A 20131-nucleotide genomic window follows, 5' to 3' on the forward strand; every position below is an offset into this window, starting at 1 on the left:
TAGAATCCAATCCTCTGTCGCCTAGGATGTTCAGTAGTGTGTTCCTGTCTATTGAATCGTAGGCTTTTGCGAAATCTACAAATGTAACTATTGTGTCTTTTCCTTTTCTGTGTCTGTGTTCTATGATTCTCTTTAGTCCAAAGATCTGTTCTACGCAGTTTCTCCCTTTCCGGAAACCGCCCTGGTATTCTCCTATGGTTGATTCAAGCTGTGCTTCCACTCTGTTCAGCAATAATCTCGAGAGTATCTTGTACCCAATATTTAGCAGTGAGATACCTCTGTAGTTATCCAGTATTCTTTTGTCTCCTTTCTTATGTACTGGTATAATTATGGCTTCTTTCCAGTCGCTAGGTATCTTCTTATTTATCCAGATGTCCATTATTATTCTGTACATGCTTTCTTCCATTGCAGGACCACCCCATTTGATCTCCTCGGCGCATATACCATCATTACCTGCCGCTTTGTTGTTCTTGAGATCCTTGATTGCCTTCACAACTTCTGTTTTGGTGGGTGCTCGTCCTTGGTTGATGTCTCTGCTATACTGTAGAGTAATGCTCCCTGTGGGTTCTTCTGTGTTCAGTAGATCTTTGAAATATCTTGCCATTTCCTCGCATACATCTTTTTCTCCTATTTTCAACTCGCCATCTTGTCCTTTCACAAAAGGTTCTCTCGCCTCATAACCCTTTATCCTGCTCTTCATCTCCTTAAAGAAGGATCGTGATTTGTTTTTCTTAAATGCATGATCAGCTTCTTCCAGCCTCTCATTCCACCTTTTCCTTCTGGCATTCCTGATCATCTTGGCAGCCATCTTTCTCGCTGTCTCGAAAGTTGACAGGTCCTCTTCCTACTTGGTAGTCTGCCACCTTACCCACATCTTCCTCCTGTACTCTACCGCCTCTTCACATTCGTCTGTCCACCACACATGCTTCCTTCTCTTGTTATTAGTGGCCAATCGTTTGGATTCTTCTCTAACCTTATCCTTTAAGTTTTCCCATTTACTCTCCACTGTCAGGTTCTTCATGTACTGATCTTGGTTTTTGTTCAGCAGTTCTCTGTCGATCTGGTGTGAGTTTGTGTTCGTGTTTCTCCTAGTTCTGTTTGGTATCCATCTACATTTGATTTCAGTAAGATAGTGGTCAGACTCCATCCTGCTGTTTTTCCTGACTTTGGTGTTCATGATCTCTGCATGGTTTTTGTCTCGGATCGCTACGTGGTCTATCTGCCTTTCACCAATTCTATTGCCCGGACTTACCCAGGTTGTCTTTTTACTCGCCTTGGCTTTGTAGTGTGCGGTCATGATTCTCATCTTGTGTCTTTTGCACAAGTTTGCAAGCCTTTCTCCATTCTTATTTGTTCTCTTGTGTGCAGGGTAATCCCCTACAGGGCCTTTGAATCTCCTTTCAATGCCTAGCTGTGCATTGAAATCCCCCAGCAAGATCATGACACCTCTCTTGCTTGCTTCCGTTACTACCTTATCCAGTGTGTTCCAGAAGTTCTCTGTCCCTGCCTTGTCTGTTTTGTTCTTATCATTTGTGGGGGCATGTGCATTGACAAGTGTATAAGTTTTATTGCCAATTTTCATCATCAAGTATGACAGTCTCTCATTCACACCCTTCCAGTCAATGACACTACTCAAGAAGCTTCGGTCTACTATAAACGCCGTACCAAACATAAACGGCTGTTGCTTTGTCTTGATACCCGGTATTCCCTTCAAAATTACATATCCTTCTGATTCCACCGTATCTTCATCTCTGAATCTCGTTTCCTGTAGAGCCAGTATGCCGATTGGCCCGATGACCTTCGATGTTAGGCCCCTTTAAACAACAAGCATCATCATCATCATCAGTATGCCGATTCCATGTTCTTATGCTGTTTACCTTATACACCTATCCTAAAATAAAGTTGAGCTACACCAAAGGACATCACAACAGATTCATATATCAGAAAGATATATTTTAATGTATTATTGTGTTATCTTAGCCCCTATGATGTTTACATCATATATCAAGACTATATTATAACTTATTATACATCTCTCATATTATTTAACTAGTGCACCTATTCTAGAAGACAGTTGAACTATGCCAAAGGACATCATAAAAATCATATGTTGGAAGAATATATTTTTAATGTGTTATTGTGTTAAATGTGTAATATTTACATCATATATCAAGACCATAGTTTTATTACAAGAACAAGTGATTCACATGTGCAAGTGATATAAGTTTAAATAGACTCATATATGAGCATAGTAATTGTATCAATGAGTCAAAACATACCAATGTATTGGGTATTATTAATTGTTAATTACATATAATGTCTTTTCCATTTTTGATTAGGCTGATGATGGCCCAATAGAAGGGCCGAAACTAATCCCAATATATAATGAATTAATTATATAATAAGGTATTGAATAGTTGGACCTACCCATCTTTGTTAATAGTAACACACTTCTAATGACTGCATGTGTGACAAGCACTTTGGAGCATTCAGCACAGCAGGCATGTCATAAAACTCGAGCACTCTGGAGCATTATGAATGGCTTAGGGTTAAATTCTAGCCTGCTGGGTGGTCATGGTCATTAAGACATCATTTTTGTGAACCAACATCACAGTTCACCAGTTCGTTTCCTATTGATGTTCAGAATGTTGCCCAGTAGATCTGGGGAGATACTTTATATGATTCCAAATCACTAGATTGTGTGCAAAATGCCTGGATTAAATTCAAACTTATCCTCAATTTAAATATGGAGTGAGAGCATATGGAGCTATTGAAGCTGATTTGCCCATTGGATGGGAACGTTGAAACTTGAGCAGCTTCTTTGGTGCTATATGTCAGTAATAGGCTATGGGCTGGCAGCAAGTTTCACTCTCTCCCTTCCTACATCATTTATCGCATCATTCATTTAATCTCATTAACTCCTCTGATGAGGTTGATGTCAGGAAGGGCATGCAGTCATAAAAGCTCACTACGATTCATCTCACTTCATCCTGTAGAGAAATGGAACAAGGGTTGGACACATATTTGTATATATTCCCTAAAAGTGATTATAAAAGTTTCCAACCAACAGTGGTAGCATAGTTCATTAATGTACTGCGGTATGGACTTTGAATTCTACCGCCATCTACCCTGTTCAGTTACAGGCGATTTTTAGTTTTACAAAGAGCTCTTAGATTCGATGATCTTATTACTAGACCAGAGCATCAACAAATGGACTGTCTGGCAACTACAGAGTGTCTGAAAATAAGTTACGGAACATTTATGGTCATAATAAACCCAAGGGTGACTGGTTCATATCTCTTATGTCCTGCAATGCAGTGGACTGAATTCACAACAGAACATTAGCGGTGCAGTGTGTTATTATAAGCGTTCAAAATTCCCAATAAAAATGCATGGATTGTGCAGAAATGATCAGAATATTTACTAGTGAATGGAGTACAGACATGAGTATGTGAATGAGGACTGCATGGTATCCGCTGTTTACATGTGCCATGCAAGTTGGCAAGCAATACGTTGCATGATTCAAGATACCACTCACAATATATCATTCTTGTGGGTGGATCAGCAGGTTTTAAACAATGGGCCCATGTAGACTGTACAGTTTGATTTGTAGCAGTTTTGTACCTCTGTGTGCAGAAACCAAAACCCCTAATTGTTGTGCTAATTTTGAGATTCGTACCAATGTCATCTAACTTTTCCTCTGTTAAAACTTTTTATGTGCGCACATGTTTTTTATGAGCACTGAGCCAGTAGTTTCAAATTTATTCACAATTATATGAATCTGTGCTCATGAAGGTAGCATTTCACCAGGAAATTTCTGAACAAATGCATTGCGTACCCATCGAGCCGATTCATACTTAAAATAACTTTTACATACAAGAAAACGGTGTCGCAATGATAACTGTTTCACCATGTCAACAACTGAGATTCAGACTGGCGACTGATGCTTGCCGGGTCGAACACTTGCAGGCTGCTTGCAAGGTCAAGAATTATGCACGTGCCTCTCATACTGCAGCTTACGTATTGGAGAGTAGAAACGCCACTTGGATGGTCTTAGTTTATATGGGAGACCCTGTATATCCTCTTGCAATTTCTGTAACTTATTTTCAGACACCTTGTATAAGGAAATTTTGTGATAAGTTCATTTTGAATTGTAAAAATTTTCATGCAGGGAAATTTGTAACCAATGATGAAATGCTAAATCCTGTTTGAGGAAGATGCAGTTATATCTATTCCATGCCCCAGAAACCTGCCAAATATGGCCTGAAGTTATATATATATTGTGCAACAGCCACACATTATACACTCACAATTTTGAAATTTACTGCAGGGAAACAAGCTCCCCAGTGGCCTTTTCATCATTCTTTGTATTTGGAGAAGAAATCACCCTTGTATCCTCTGTGGCAATAAAGAACAAGTCCATTTTGATGGTGTCTGGTATTCATTTCACAGCCGTTGTGGATCCCAGTACAGGCAAGCCTGAAATGATTGCAGACTACAATGAAACAAAAGGAGGATTGACATAGTCAATTAGAAAAGCGCCTTATACAGGGTGTTCCACCCAACTCTGCGACCCCGAATATCTCCGAAATGAAACAAAATATGAAAATTCCAATTGGCCAGGAACATACCCATGTCAAGGGCTCACACAATGAGAAGGTGTGCACAATCCATAAAGGTGAACAAGTAGCACTTCCAACACCAAGTTGCGTTTTTCTAAATGGAACATGTATGCTTGTTCTAGCAAAATTAAAACTAGAGCTGCAATTGGTGATAACCCACTTGGTTTCAGATTTCTAAACCTCATACATTCTGAAATACGTGGCTGTTAGAGGATGGCAATGGCACCACCGTTTCTGACGTAATGCAACGCATGTACTTCTGTGCTCAGAGCAGGGGTTGCTTGCACTGGCCTGTAGCATGCTGTAAAGAAACCGATATCAGCTCGGCACGTTCTAGCTTCAGTGTACTAGTGTCTACTGATCTGGTCTGCTGTCATGCTATACCGTATTTCACGTACGTTTCGGATATTGCTTTCCATATTGACACATTAAACCATGTTTTCATGTGGCGTGTAACAATTGCCATCATCTAGTCGATATGCCGGTCTTCAGTAACGAAGAATACCTGGATATTATTTTAATTTATGGTGAATGTCACAGAAATGCAACCGCAGCTGAGGCATTGTACGCTGAACGCTACCCAGATCGACGGTGTCTTTCGCCTTGTACAATTGCCAACATCTGCACGAAACTCAGGGAAACAGGAAGCTGGGCTCCCACAAAGCGACAGTGTACAAAGACAGTGACTGGCACTGGAAACAAAATTGCTTTTCTGGCTGCTGTGGCGCACAATCCTCAGGTGAGTGTCCGACAGATTGCACGAGGTTCTGGAATAAGCCGCAGTAGTGTGAGCTGAATTTTGCAAAGGCATCAGTTTCATCCGTTCCATATCTCACTGCACCAGGAACTGTACGGGACGAACTTTGAATCCCGCATTGTATTCTGTCGTTTTGCACTTCAGCAGTTGCAAGGTAATCCAGCATTCCTAAGTAATACATTGTTTACGGACAAAGCTTCATTTACAAATCATGGTCATGTGAATCTGTGGAACATGCACTACTGGTTCGAGCAAAATCCCCACTAGATTCGTCAAGTTGCTCATCAACGGCAGTGGAGTGTCAATGTTTGGTGCGGTATCATTGGTAACCGTATTTTAGGTCCCTATTTTTATCAGGGAACATTAAACGGACAGCGATATTCATCATTCTGCAACACACTCTACCCCTCCTCATGGAGGATGTGGGATTGGAAACGCGTCTGTCAATGTGGTTCCAGCATGATGGATGTCCCGCACATTCTGCACGAGTTTCCAGAGACATTATGGATGCGACGTTTTAAAATAGGTGGATAGGACGGGGAGGTCCTGTGGGATAGCCACCTCGGTTCCCAGACTTGACGCCATTAGACTTCTTTCTCTAGGGCACAGTGAAAGATAGAGTGTATCAAGAACCACCAAAAACAGTAGAGGATATGCAACATCGTATTACTGCGGCGTGTGCGGCAATATCTGTAGAAACACTGCAATCCGTGCAACACTCTCTTGTTACCAGATTCCAAAAGTGTATTGATGCAAACGGAGAGCACTTCAAACATCTGTTGAAGTGACACGGTTTCATCGTCTGTTGAAGTGACACGGTTTCATCGGACAAGACACTACTGGTGATTTGTGTGTGCATTTTCCATGCCAGATGTACTGCACAACAATGAAGTTTCTGAGGGCTATAGGCCACTAATAAATGTGTTTAGAAAAGCGGAACCAAGTGTGTTATCACTAGTTGTAACTCTAGTTGTCATTTTGCTAGAATAAACATACATGTTCCATTTAAAAAAGCGCAACTTGGTGTTGGAGGTGTTATTTGTTTGCCTTTGTGGATTGTGCATGCCTTCTCATTGTATAAACCCCTGACATGGGTACGTTCCTGGCCAATTGGAATTTTCATATTTTGTTTCATTTCGGAGATATTTGGGGTCACAGAGTTGGGTGGGACATTCTGTATAAGACAACCTGTAACTAGACAAAGGCCTGTACCCCTATTTTTTGGCATTTGCACATAACAAACATCAACACAGATATTATTCACGGATTCAACAATGTTGAATGAGAAGAAAATAGGAGATAATTTCTAAAAAAAACTGGTGTTTGAGCTGATGGAAGAACATGTGAGAAACAGAGCAAAGTTGAAGAACCTACCTTGTGACATTCAAATTTTCCTATCAAGTTACAAAGTAGGTGAGAGGAAACAAAATTCTGCACCAACCCAGGCAGCTGGGCATTGCTACTAGTGATAAGTACATAAGAATAACAGAACCACAGTGTACTGCTCTCAGTGCCATTTTATATGTAAAAGTCTCTGAAATTTTTTAAAAATGTTGCCATCATTGTTGAAGAGAAGATCATGAAGATATAATAATGGTATTTGTTTCATATCCCACTAACAACATTTTAGTGGTTTTTAGAGATGCCAGATGAAGAAAATGAATGAGAGTTCCTATGTTTCAAATAAATTTTCAACTTCTGTTCTATATTCCCTATATTATTATTTCATATTTATTTTCTGACTTCATTTATTTCTTTGAGCTCTGTATTTGAAGAGAATTTCCTCTGCTTTGTTGTTTCAATTTGTTGTTTCAAGTGCCTGATTGGACTTAAAATAATAGTTATATTCTTTGTTTCATTTTATTCCTGATGTGCTGTGCTCAAAAGCCATGTATATTTTACATATGCTTGTGATGTTAATGTGTGATTCCTTTTCTTAGGCGTAATTCATATTATCTGATACCTATTGATTTTTTATGTATACTATAGTACACTGTTTCCTTTTCAGTATTACGACAAATATTTGTCACTTAATTTAATAATGAGGTAAAAATTGTAATGTAGGATAAAAAATGAGCTGAATAAATAGAGGAATGTCCGACTCGTTGGCTGAATGGTCAGCGTACTGGCCTTCGGTTCAGAGGGTCCCGGGTTCGATTCCCGGCCGGGTCGGGGATTTTAACCTTCATTGGTTAATTCCAGTGGCTCGAGGGCTGGGTGTTTGTGCTGTCCCCAACATCCCTGCAACTCACACACCACACATAACACTATCCTCCACCACAATACCACACAGTTACCTACACATGGCAGATGCCGCCCACCCTCATCGGAGGGTCTGCCTTACAAGGCTGCATTCGGCTAGAAATAGCCACACAAAATTATTATTGTTATTAATAGAGGAATGGGTAAGAGAAAAAACAGATTAACATGAATACAGATATGGTAGTAAAAGATTGGGAACCCAAGATGAACATAGAAGGAGGAAAGTAGCCCAACAGTCAATTTGTAACAGAAGGGAACAAACTAGCAGTGGCAGCTAGTAAGGGGGAAGTGGAGAAAACATTCCATTTTTATTCTTTTAGCTGCCTGGAACTAGGAATTACAGTATAGAAATTATTTAAAAAAGCAATTTGTACAAACTGTATTGTCTTATCGTCTAATTTTTCCTTTAATTTTTTTAATTATTGAGAAAAATACTTAGCAGAAATAAGCATATAATGTCATTCGTCGCAACAAACCAATTTGTACAGCGCCAGAGCAAGTAGTGGAGATTCGCTGCAGCAACGTGTAACATTTACTGTGAGAAGGGTAGCAAGGGTATATTTTTTCCGGGGTCATGGACATTGAGATATGATTTATCCGCTTGCTGAGTCTTTGTCTGTGCAGTTCTATGTATAGTCTGTCACTTTGTTAGTGTGTAGTCAAATTCTAAATGATTTTTAATTGTATAATCATGCCAATTTTCTATTTAATTGTAATACAAGTGTAATTATTATTGTTTTTTGGGTGAAAGTTTTATTGTATAGTATTGAATCAAAATTGCAAAAGAAAAATTAATTATTCCACTTAAGTTGGTAGACTGTGGACCTTTACCTCTCTGTCAAAATTTGCTCAGAGAGCATCAAAAACTTACCACCTTGTAGCTATTTTTTTCAATTTTGATATAACCTGCGCCTGCTATATCCCTCAAACCTGGGCACTTTTGTTGTCTATAAATTCTTGTGCCCTCCACTTCTAATTCCCATTCACCACTACTGCAGACTAGTGCATGTATTATTTGTTCCTATTCATGACTTTCAGTTTGTACAGTAAATCACTGTTGTTTCTACAGATGGTTGTTATTTCGTTTAAAGCTATTAAAGTGATATAGGACTTTCAAAAACTAGTTTCAGTTTTGTCCTCAAGGAACATGTTAGGAAAGTCTTTCAGGATTTCCAACTGCCTGTTTCATAATTTGAATGATGTTGCTTGTACCTGTATGGATTCTTGAGAATACCACTAGTTAATTTGACCTTATTCAGTAAGAATGTTTAGCTAACAGTTCTGGTCTTGCATAAGCTACTGGACATGTTTTCCTTATAAAACAAATCCATCATGTACTCAAATTATCTTTATTCTCAGTACCTATAGCATTCCACTAACATGTCTTTCTTTTCCAGAAGCAGATGTTCAGAGAAAAGGCGGTCTGTGCACATCAGCAGATATAGGTAAGCTCATAACTATTGAAAACAACCCATCCCTCCATCCATCCATCCCTCTTTCCCCTGTCCTTACTTCCATCTATTCAAAATAAAGAGGCTATTGCCAAGCATAAGGTGAGAACCCAATTTTAAGAATTCAATTCAGCCTTGAAAAATCTAAGTAAGAGCATGGCATGGGAAACTGTTTTATTCACTCTTAGATTCTGATTGCCTTGAAAGTAGGGTTATCATTTCTCACAGAATAAATTCTGGATCTCATTCTTGTCTCTGTACTGTTTTTTTTGTGGGTAGCAAAACACCAGAATAAATGAGGGTTCATTACTTTTTTATGTACAAGGTGCTGCACCACACCAGACTGTAAAATATAATTTGTTGGATGCATTAGTGGGTGGTCGACTGTTCCAAGAGCTCTGTATTCTTATAGTGATAAAGTATTTAATACTTATTAAAATTTGGTTAATTTTGTATGTGTGTAGGAAAAAAAAATATCAGCTTTAATAAAATGTAAATATTGGTTGGTTTGTTGATAGAATATTGACAAAGACAGGTTAATTTAAGGAGCTATTACATCTGCAACTTCTACATTCATGCAGGCAATAGAGACAGTATTTTGTATATGTAGCAATTCAAGAGGCAATCCACTGGTTAAACAATTTCTTTAATTAAATAACATGATGCCCTTGTAAATGTTGTTAACCCTAGAATACTAACATATGTAAAATTAACGCGTATGCGTCATATAACTGCGCTCTGCTCATTACCGCGTTATCCCCAACAGACCACCTCCATCATACAGTGCTTCCACTGATCAATGTAGATGATGTCACCATAGCATTTAGATGTATGTGTGAGGAGCGAATGCTAGGAGAGTTCATTTTCGGTAAGTCACTGTGCTTGTTGTTTTTCACGTATTGTTAGTATTGTCACATTATTGTTGATACGTACAACTTACGCATTATTAGTATGTAACAGACCGGGCGAGTTGGCCATGCGGTCAGGGGCACGTGGCTGCGAGCTTGCATCCGGGAGATAGTGGGTTCGAATCCCGCTGTCGGCAGCCCTGAAGATGGTTTTCCATGGTTTCCCATTTTCACACCAAGCAAATGCTTGGGCTATACCTTAATTAAGGCCATGGCCGCTTCCTTCCAACTCCTAGCCTTTCCTATCCCATCGTTGCCATAAGACCTATCTGTGTCGGTGAGACATAAAGCAAAAAAAAAAAGTATGTAACATATACTTGGATGTAGTCATATGCGGGTAGGTTGCTCATTCCGGATGGTTGCTTTTTAGTTATTAGACATATGGCTTTCCAGGACACAATGGTTATCTGAAGAGTGAAATAGGAGGAGTTTATTTGCTGTATTCTTGACAAGCTGGATGGAGATGAGAGCAGGAAAGACAACTGTTTAGAAACTGAATTCGAGGACGAAGACTCTCCGACGACCGAACTATTCACCCAATGATGATGGTTCCAGAGATAATCTCGACTGTGATCCAAATATATGAGCTTCTGCTGAAATTTTACAAATTGAGCGGCCATTGAAAGGGAAATTTCAAAAAGACACTAGGAAGAGAATAGCAGAAGCGATAACTTCAAACAGCTCAGCTTCAGCCTCTCAACCTCCAAAAGAGCTTTATGTCGAGTGTGAAGTGGATAAACTTTTCAGTAAGGATGGGCATATATGGAAATCCACTGATTCAAACACAGGAAAATACCTAAAAAGGAACATAACCGACCACGACCAACCTCGAACGTAGAAGCTGATCCACTTAGGTGTTTTGATTTACTATTTACTAGCAACATAATGCAAATTGCACCTCGTAATTCTTTAATATATTACTTCTGGCGACAATATGGAGTTTGCTTATTGTTTTAGCGTAATATGCACATCCACATAAATGTTACATGTGTTAGTATTGGACAACTAGCGACTAATGTTAGTATTCTAAGGTTAAAGAAATTCAATAGAATATATGGTATTTCACTGGCAAAATAGTTAACAGTTGTTCTATTGATCCCAATTATTGCTGCTCTTTGTACTCAAATACACCTATTTCATTGTTGGCATACAGTAGAGAACAAAGGGTATAGTGTAATTGAGAAAATAAAAAATAAAAACGGAAATGATAATCAGCTCATTCCGATAATTGATTCACAGTTCTGGGTAGTTCAAGTGTCCGGGATACTTTGTACGAGGGCTGTAAATAAAGTAGTGGCAACGTAGTTCAGACACTCTCAGGAGATTGGGCATGTGCAAATAGGGTATGGGAGTGGTCAGGTGGTACTGTTGTTGATGTGTAGTGTGCATCTGATGGGCATCCAGTTGGGAGTGTTTTTGTTGTGTGGCATTGAGGTGAAGAGTGTCTATTTACCCACTCTAAAACATGTTTTCATAAGGTTCGTTTATGGAAATCAGGGTTGCCCGTGGCAAAAATGCATCAGAATGTTATAGAAGATTACGTGAAGCCTGTAGGGAGAATACAATACCGTATAATATGGTTGTATAATGGGTCAAGGCGTTTCGTGCGGGTCGGAATGAGACCGAAAACTTGCACCACACAGGTTTGCCATCCATTCCTCAAGATCAGACTGACATCGTGAGTGGTCTCGTTTCTGCAGACCATCAATGGACTGTCTGGGAATTATCCATAGAGGCTGGTCTCAGTAGTCATCAAACGGTGTGGCACATACTGACAAAATGCCTTAACGTGAGAAAAATTGCATCCCGTTGGGTTTATCCTATCACAAAGACACACACACGAGATGCTGCCAATTGTATATACTATTTTATTTACAAATTATTTACACACTATACACACACATTAATGAACTGCCATATTGAACAATCGACTACACATTAGCATGTCAACCAACTACCAACACAACAAAATCACAACATGAGTTCACACACTCGACTAACGACCTTTACTAACAACTCCACTCAACTTACAAGACTGTTTCTTTATATACCTTGCCTGACCAGGCTTCTAGAGAAGTATGACACAACATGCTTTCTTGTATCTTCTTGAGTCTCCAGTAACCTGTGTACAAATGGATAGAACATTCTGTAAACCTCAGTGACAAAGGTACGTTGTTCTAGACTATTGCCCTGTGTTGCACAATATTACATTGGATTTATACATCATATTTACAGGTAATAATAAATTATATAGTATTAATTACGTGTTCTTACATTAAATAAAGTCATATTAATATATATATATATATATTTGTATATATATATATATACAGCAGTTGTATCATGACATAACCTAACATGTTTTGTTACTCAAGACAGATCATAGAACACACAAATAATAAATGATACGACCACGATTTATATCAAATAAAGTCTGTACATAACTATGTAAATAATAATAACTAATAGATGTAAACAGCTTCATAGCCACACCTCACAAGTCATACTACTACTACTCGATATTTTCACCATTTACCCATGGGTTCAGAGAATTGTTTCCAAGTTATACTAGTCCATCACACTTGCATCAGGTTCCACATCAACTCAATGATGTACAGAAATGGCACCGGTATACACCGACTGGCATCCACCTGGACAGATACCGCAACAAAGAAGATGCATTTGTGCAGTGTATTGTCACCAGTGATGAGATGTGGACATGAGCCTATTAGCCTGAATTAAAGCATCAGTCAAATGAATGGTGTCACCCAGGTTTGCCACATCCACAGAAATTTTGACAGGAACCCATGGTTTTATCAGATAGACTGCTGAAAAATTACGCTAGGATTGGCTGATTTTTCTTGTGTGTGCAATACAAGTAGATTTGCTAGTATTAGGAAAGGCCTGTGTTACTTTAATAACATGTATTTCATGCAAGTGCACATAAAAATCTGAAAACCTGAGTAACAATGACAATATTTGAACAATACCTAAGTACTCTAGAAGCTAAAATTAATGCTAAAAAGAAAAACATTTTATTATTTATTGACTGTTGTGCAGTTCATTACACACACACACACACACACACACACACACACACACACACACACACACACACACACACACACACACACACACACACACACACACACACACACACACACACACACACACACACACACACACACACACACACACACACACACGTGCGCGCACACATACATCTATGAAAAATAAAATATTTAATCACCCTGTATAATTGCATTGGCTATGTTTTTTGTTTTTACATCAACTAAAGAATCTACAAGATCCTAGTTACATACTTCAATTATATTAAATTGTATTATATATATTTTTGCAACCAAAACAATTACAGGCTGGATCATTAAGCTATTCACCGAGTTTCGTCGGCATTTGAAAGCACAGTGCCGGACATTGAGTATGTTGTGCTGATCTTCAGGAGCTAGCATTTTGCTTCAATCTAGTGACTTGTCTTCGACTTCTACACAATTTTGGGACTTCATATTTATTAAATTGTGTTGTGATTTCACGCCTGATAGAATATGCAGGCTGGCTCACTTAACTGTTCACCTCTTTTCATAAACATTTTGAGACAGTGCCGAACTTTGCATGTGTTGTGCTACTCTTCAGAAGATTGTGCCGTACTTCATATAAGTGACTGACCTTCTACTTCTTCTAGATTTTTCAATTTTAAATCACGCAGTGCTAATCCCCATTATCTTATATTGCTTCTTCAACTGTTTTTGTGAAAGAGTCATCCTTTAATTTCTTGTTTTCCTATGCATTGTTTTTGTATTTTTATTCAGCTGATGATGACCCAGATTGGGGTCAAAACTGGTACCGCTTCCACTTATAATTAAATAAGAATGTCACACTACATTTCTTATTTACTTGTATTGAATAGGTTGAACTACGTTATTTGTTATTTCAATTTAATTGTCTCAGTGTGTTCACCATGTGAGGGTGCAGATGAAAAGGTAGTTGTTATGAAGCATTGCATAACATGGTAGAGAGGATAAACAGCAAGGATATGTTTGAGATAGAACTGAAGGATACAAAAAGGTGATGAGTAAATGTGGTATAGGATTCAGAAGCTAATGGGAATGGGAAGCATTTATTGGACTTGTGTGCTAGTATGGGATTAGCAGTTATAAATAGATTCTTCACACATAAGGCTATTCACCAGATCTGTAAGAGACTACAGTATATCTTAACTGACTTTGAATTGAAGAAATCTGTTAGAAATGTGCAGGTTTTCCAGGGATTTTTCGATGACACGGACCACGATTTGGTCTGTAGTGAATTAAGTACCTCTGGGCCTAGGATAGAGAAAGTGAAATCTCTCTTCAGATGAATAAGAGTAGAAAAACTCCACGACAAGGAAATTAAATGGAAGTACACGGATATGGTTAGTGATAAGTTCCAAACAATGGACAGTAAGCAGATTCAGGATATAGAAAGAGAATGGGTGGCATTCAGTAATGCTGTAGTAGAAAGAGTACAGGAATGCCTGGGAAGAACTGTACCGGTATGTAAAGATGGGGAAAAAGTGAACATGTTGGTGAAATGATGAAATGAGAGCAGCTTGTAAATGTAAAAATGAGACATCAGAAACGGCTCCAAACAAGAACTGATGCAGACAGGGAATTGTACATAGATGAAAGAAACAGAGCAAATCCAATAGTCGTTTAATCCAAGAAAAAGTCATGGAAAGATTTAAGTAATAACCTGGAAAGGCTAGGTCAAGAAGCAGGGAACCCTTTCTGGACAGGAATAAGAATCTTAGAAAGGAAGGCAAAAAGGAGATGAATAGCATTTTGGGTAAATCAAATTAACTCATAATATTTATATATACATTTATATTTATTTCCAGAAGTCTGTACAGAGTTCCCTCCAATTAATAGACCCTATGATATCTGGAATATAAGCCTACTTGTAATGTTCTTTTGTGCAAGTGCTTGCATGGGCGCATATGACAACTCTACCTGCCAATCACGGATAACCACCAATCAGGGGACAAGCCTCCTACTCTCCCCACCATGGATTTCTGGCAGCTGAAGAAAACATGCTAACACCTCATAACTGCTATATAAGCTAGGAGTGCCCATGCACAGTCCATATCCTACTCCCCCAGCTATGGAGCTATGGATTACCACCAGCTATGGGTACGCTTCTGTCTCTCTCCTCCTTCCTTGCATTACTATAACTAGGACTACTCCTTTCCTGTAACTTTTGTATACACATATTTCTAACTACAGCTAAGTACTTGCTTACATTACTAGGGTTATTCCATTCATTCTTCATCATCATCATCATCTGCAGTTTCCAGCTGTTGGCTGGGTCATTCTTCATCCATCTTATAATTTTAAGATCATTTTCTTTCTGACTTAATATTAATAGTTCACTATTACTCAAATATTTTCTTCTAATCACTATAGTTTCTTTACATACTTTTAGGAGATGAAATTTTTCTTTCATTTCTCCACACAACATACATCTTTCATTGTCCTTTTCCCTTGTCCATCTCCCTTTTTCGTGAATTCCCATCATCCACCATATCAGCCCTCTTCTTTCTCTTCTGTTTATGTTACTTATCCTTACACTATTTTCCTGGTTTATCCTGTTAAATACCGAGAGGGTCAGCTTGCTCCTGCACTCAGACTCCAACAACTGTCTTTGAATATCCTTCAACCTTTGATGCTGATGATGATGATGCTTCTTGTTTAAAGGGGCCTAACATCAAAGGTCATCAGCCCAACCCCCTCGAACCTTTGTACGATTCTCTTTCACAATGTAACCTCTCCCCTAACCATTTCTATCTCCCAATAATTACCCAATCCCAACCTCAATCAGATACTTTTAACCTTACCTAACCAATAATCTTTGGACATATTGTCCCTTTCGTGTCAGTATGCCCTCTGTGGGAGCCCTTCCTCTTTTGACCCTTAACTAATAACTCATAATTCTCTTTAAAATGTCCACTTTAATATTTTCATCACATATTAGTCTTGAACCACAATTTGCTGTAGAGTATGACAGTCCCATTACAATTTTACCAAACTTACTTACTATTTGGTTCAGCATTTCACTCACCTCCTCTACTTCCCATATCTCGGCACCATATAACATTCTGTTCTTTACTACAGCTTGAAAAAACAATTTTTGGATCTTATAGTCTATATTAGGGAACTTATTTTCTAAAATCTTTATTACTGAAAGTGCTGCCAGCCGTTTCCATTTCGCTTGTCGTATTCGGTGAGTCCATTTCCCATTGCTGCTACTTATATATATTTCTAAGTACTCTAGTTTGTTAGTTATAGATTTTATTTATTTAATTATGTCAGAAACATACATTATATCTCACAATAATATCAGAACAATAAAAAATCTGGTACTATAACCATTAATCATTTCTGATGATGGCTGGTAATGATGTGATTAAGCTCTACATAAATAGAAATTTAATTAAATGTGGTGTGACCAATATGCAGCTGATTCACATGCTTCCTTGGTAGCGTCGATCACATTCTGGAGAGAGCAAGTAGTTGGACACAAGTTACAAACAAGAAGAAGGCTCATTGTCTGTTCTTCACCACATTCACATAGAGTAGAGTCACAGAAAAAACCCATCTTTCTCATGTTGGTCTTTGTTCTACCAACTCCTGAACGCAACCTGTTGAGTGTCTTCCATGTTGACCAGCTCTGTTCGTGACCTGAAGGAAGTCTTTCGGAAGGTCATCCATCCTGCAAGGTGGCTGGATCTGGAATGCCATGAATTTACTCTGAAGTTTGATGGTGGTTCAGTGAGGCTTTCAGTTGTATGGAGAAAGCTTTTTCTTGACTTGAGCCATTGGGTTGCTGGTTGGTACCCATATAAAGTATAAGTCGTCAAGTTCAGTGCTTTAGATTTCTCCAGTCTGGATGCATACTCACGCGAATATCTGGAGGAGGGATACCTGCTAGACAATAAACTTTATCAAGTGGTGTAGATCTCAGACATCCTGTAATGGGTCTGCAGGTCTCATTTAAGGCAACATCCACTTGATTAGCATGACTAGATCTACACCAGACAGGGCAGGCATATTCTGCTGCTGAATAACAGAGAGCTATTGCTGAAGTTCTTAAAAGGAGAGGATGCGGATAATATTGTTCCTTGCAAATACCTTCCTTTTGGTGTTCAGACAGTGTTCTATAGGTTAGTGCTCGGTCAAGAGTTACTCCTAGATATTTGGGAGTGAAGCAGTGTTCTATTATTTTATCTTCCCAAATCACTTGCAATTTTCTTTCTGTCTGTCGACTTTTCTGATGGAAGGCACAGACTTGTGTTTTTGATGGGTTTGGCTTTAGTTGGTTCTCTTGGTAATAACCACTTAGAATTTGTAGAGCATGGGAGAGCTTCTCTGCAATAAGTTCAAACTTTTCCTCTTGAGCTGCCTGAGTGACATCATCTGCACAAATAAAGCTCTTTGTCCCTCATGGGCGAGGCTGATCATTGGTGTAGATGTTGAAGTGTATAGGAGATAGCACACTCCCTTGTGGAAGGCCATTCTTTAAGTTCCTCCATCTACTCCTCTGGCCATGGAATTCAACGAAAAACCTTCTGTTCTGTAGAAAGCACTCAATCATTTGGATGAGTTTATAGTCCTTAGTTATACTATGCACTTTACCGAAGCAGTATATGGTGATTAACTGTATCATAGGCTGATGTCAATTCAACAAAAACTACTCCAGTGACTTTGTTCTTTTCATAGCTGTCATCGATATATTGTGTGGGGTGCAGTACTTGGGAAGTATAACTTATCCCTGGTCGAAAGCTGGCTTGTTCTGGTATGAGTAATGGATCTATCACTTCAGATAGTCTGTCCAGAATCATTCTTTCTAATATTTTGTATAAATTGCACAACAAAGAGAGTGGTCTGTAGTTTTTCGGATTACTTGTATTCTTGCCAGTTTTAAGTATTGCTATAACTCTTGCTTTTCTCCACAGTTTAGGAATTTTGCAATATTTGATGCAGTTGTTGAATAAGTTCAAGAGCCATTGCTTACTGACAGGACCAAATCTTTTGAGTTGCTCAATACAAATGTCATCAAGACCCGCCACCTTACCATTTTTGCATTTATTCAGCGTTCTATGTAGATCTTCCATAGCAAACCGGTTAGAGAGAATACTGTTTTCTTGATTAGTTGGTCTTTTTGTTTTGATCCTCTCCCAGCCCTATTTGATTTGCCGCTCTCCACGAGTTGACTAGCTATTTGATTTGCAGAAACATTACTCTGTACTAAGGTCTTAGATGTATCATTACTGAGGTGTCTAAGTAACCTTCACGCATTGTAACTGTTTCTTCCCATATCCAGCTCTTCCATTAATTTAATCCATTGGTTACATTTGGATTCTGAAGTGGAGGAAATAACACGCTGTCCGCTGTGGATAGTTTCATCACTGAAAGGATCTTTTTTGAAAAGGTCTTGATATTCCTTCAGCAAAGTGGATGTTTCAGAGGTAAGACCTTGAATATAACTTGTCCTACATCCTCTAGGAATAGCTCTTCTGGAGCAATACTGGATGACTTCCAAGAACTCTTCATATGCCTCTGGAACTAGATCAATTCTTGTAATCCTCTCATCAAGCATTGTGGTAAATTTTTGCCAGTCTGCCTTCTTGAAATTGTACCTTCGCCTAAAGTGCACGGTGTGTGGGTGGATTGCTAGTACCAACTGACACACAATTGGGTGGTGTTGTGTGTGAGGAATTGGTGTACAAATTGACTTTATGCTTTGACTAGCTAATTTCTCGCTCACAAAAATAAGATCAGGGTGGTATCCACGTTGCCATCTACCACAATTAAAAGATGGAGGAAGTTTGTTATCATGGATCAAGGATAGTCGATGCAGTTTTGCCCACTCTAGTACGGCATCTCCATTTGAGTCATCTTGAGAATAGCCCCAAACAGTGCTATGACTATTGAAATCACCAACAATAACAGATTGGTTTCCAACTGCTGGAATTAGCAGGAGGATTAAATGAAAATACCTCATTGGGAGGCTTGTAAACAGAGGAAATTACAAGGTTACTAACTTCTACAGTAATTATATCAACATTATTTTGTTCTGTGATGGAAGTCGTAAGAATCTTAATACCTGGTTTGGCAAAGATGGCACTACCATACTGGCCGTGAGGTCTTTTGGCCACTAATTTCATTCCTCGGATCTTAGGGCGCCATTGATGAATGTCCCTATGTGTTTCCTGAACACATAATAAATCACATTTGTGGGTATAACAAAGGTTGTGTAATAGCTCTTCTTTACACGTTGATAATCCTTCTTTATTTACAGAAATAATTATAATGATTGGCTCTGATACAAGCCTTTCCCGACTGTTAGAAAACATCTTACTCATATTATATAAATTGTATTGTTTCTGGAATGCTGACATTCAGTTAGGTAACGGAAATTCAATTCCGACTACCTATGTAGGGGCACCACGAGCAGGAATTGGCTTCAACCCCATTATAGATGAACTCATAATAGATCCCCAGGTGTCACTGGACAGGTGGAAGGAATATTTTGAAAATCTTCTCCACGTAAACAAAATTTCCTGGTGAAGTCACAAACAACCAAACTCATGGAGTGGAGGACATAATAATGCTTGAGGAAGTGGAAAGGAAGGTAAATAAACTCCATTGTCTTAAATCAGCAGGAATAGATGAAATTAGACCTGAAATTGTGAAATATAGTGGGAAGGAAGGGATGCAATGTCTTCATAGAGTAATAAGATTAGCATGGAGTGGTAGTAAGGCACCTTCCAATTGGACAAAAGCAATAATTGCACCTATTTATCAACAAGGGAATAGGAAAGAAGGCAGGATTGCAATAACTATTGAGGTATTTCAGTGATAAGTATACCAGGCAACTACTGCTGCTAAAAATGTTTTCATTCCTTTCCTGAAGGGGGAGGCGGGCCTCTTAGATGGTGATGCCATCTCTCAGTCTGGGAGATTTGTTCGGTGAAGGAGATGTTCGGAGAAGGCGAGGAGTTTGGAGGCCGTGGCCTATACTAGAATCTGTCCTGGCATTCGCCTTAGTGCAGGAGAATGGAAAACCATTCTCAGG

This window comes from Anabrus simplex, chromosome 1 (assembly GCF_040414725.1).
Source record: "Anabrus simplex isolate iqAnaSimp1 chromosome 1, ASM4041472v1, whole genome shotgun sequence".
NCBI lineage: Eukaryota > Metazoa > Arthropoda > Insecta > Orthoptera > Tettigoniidae > Anabrus > Anabrus simplex.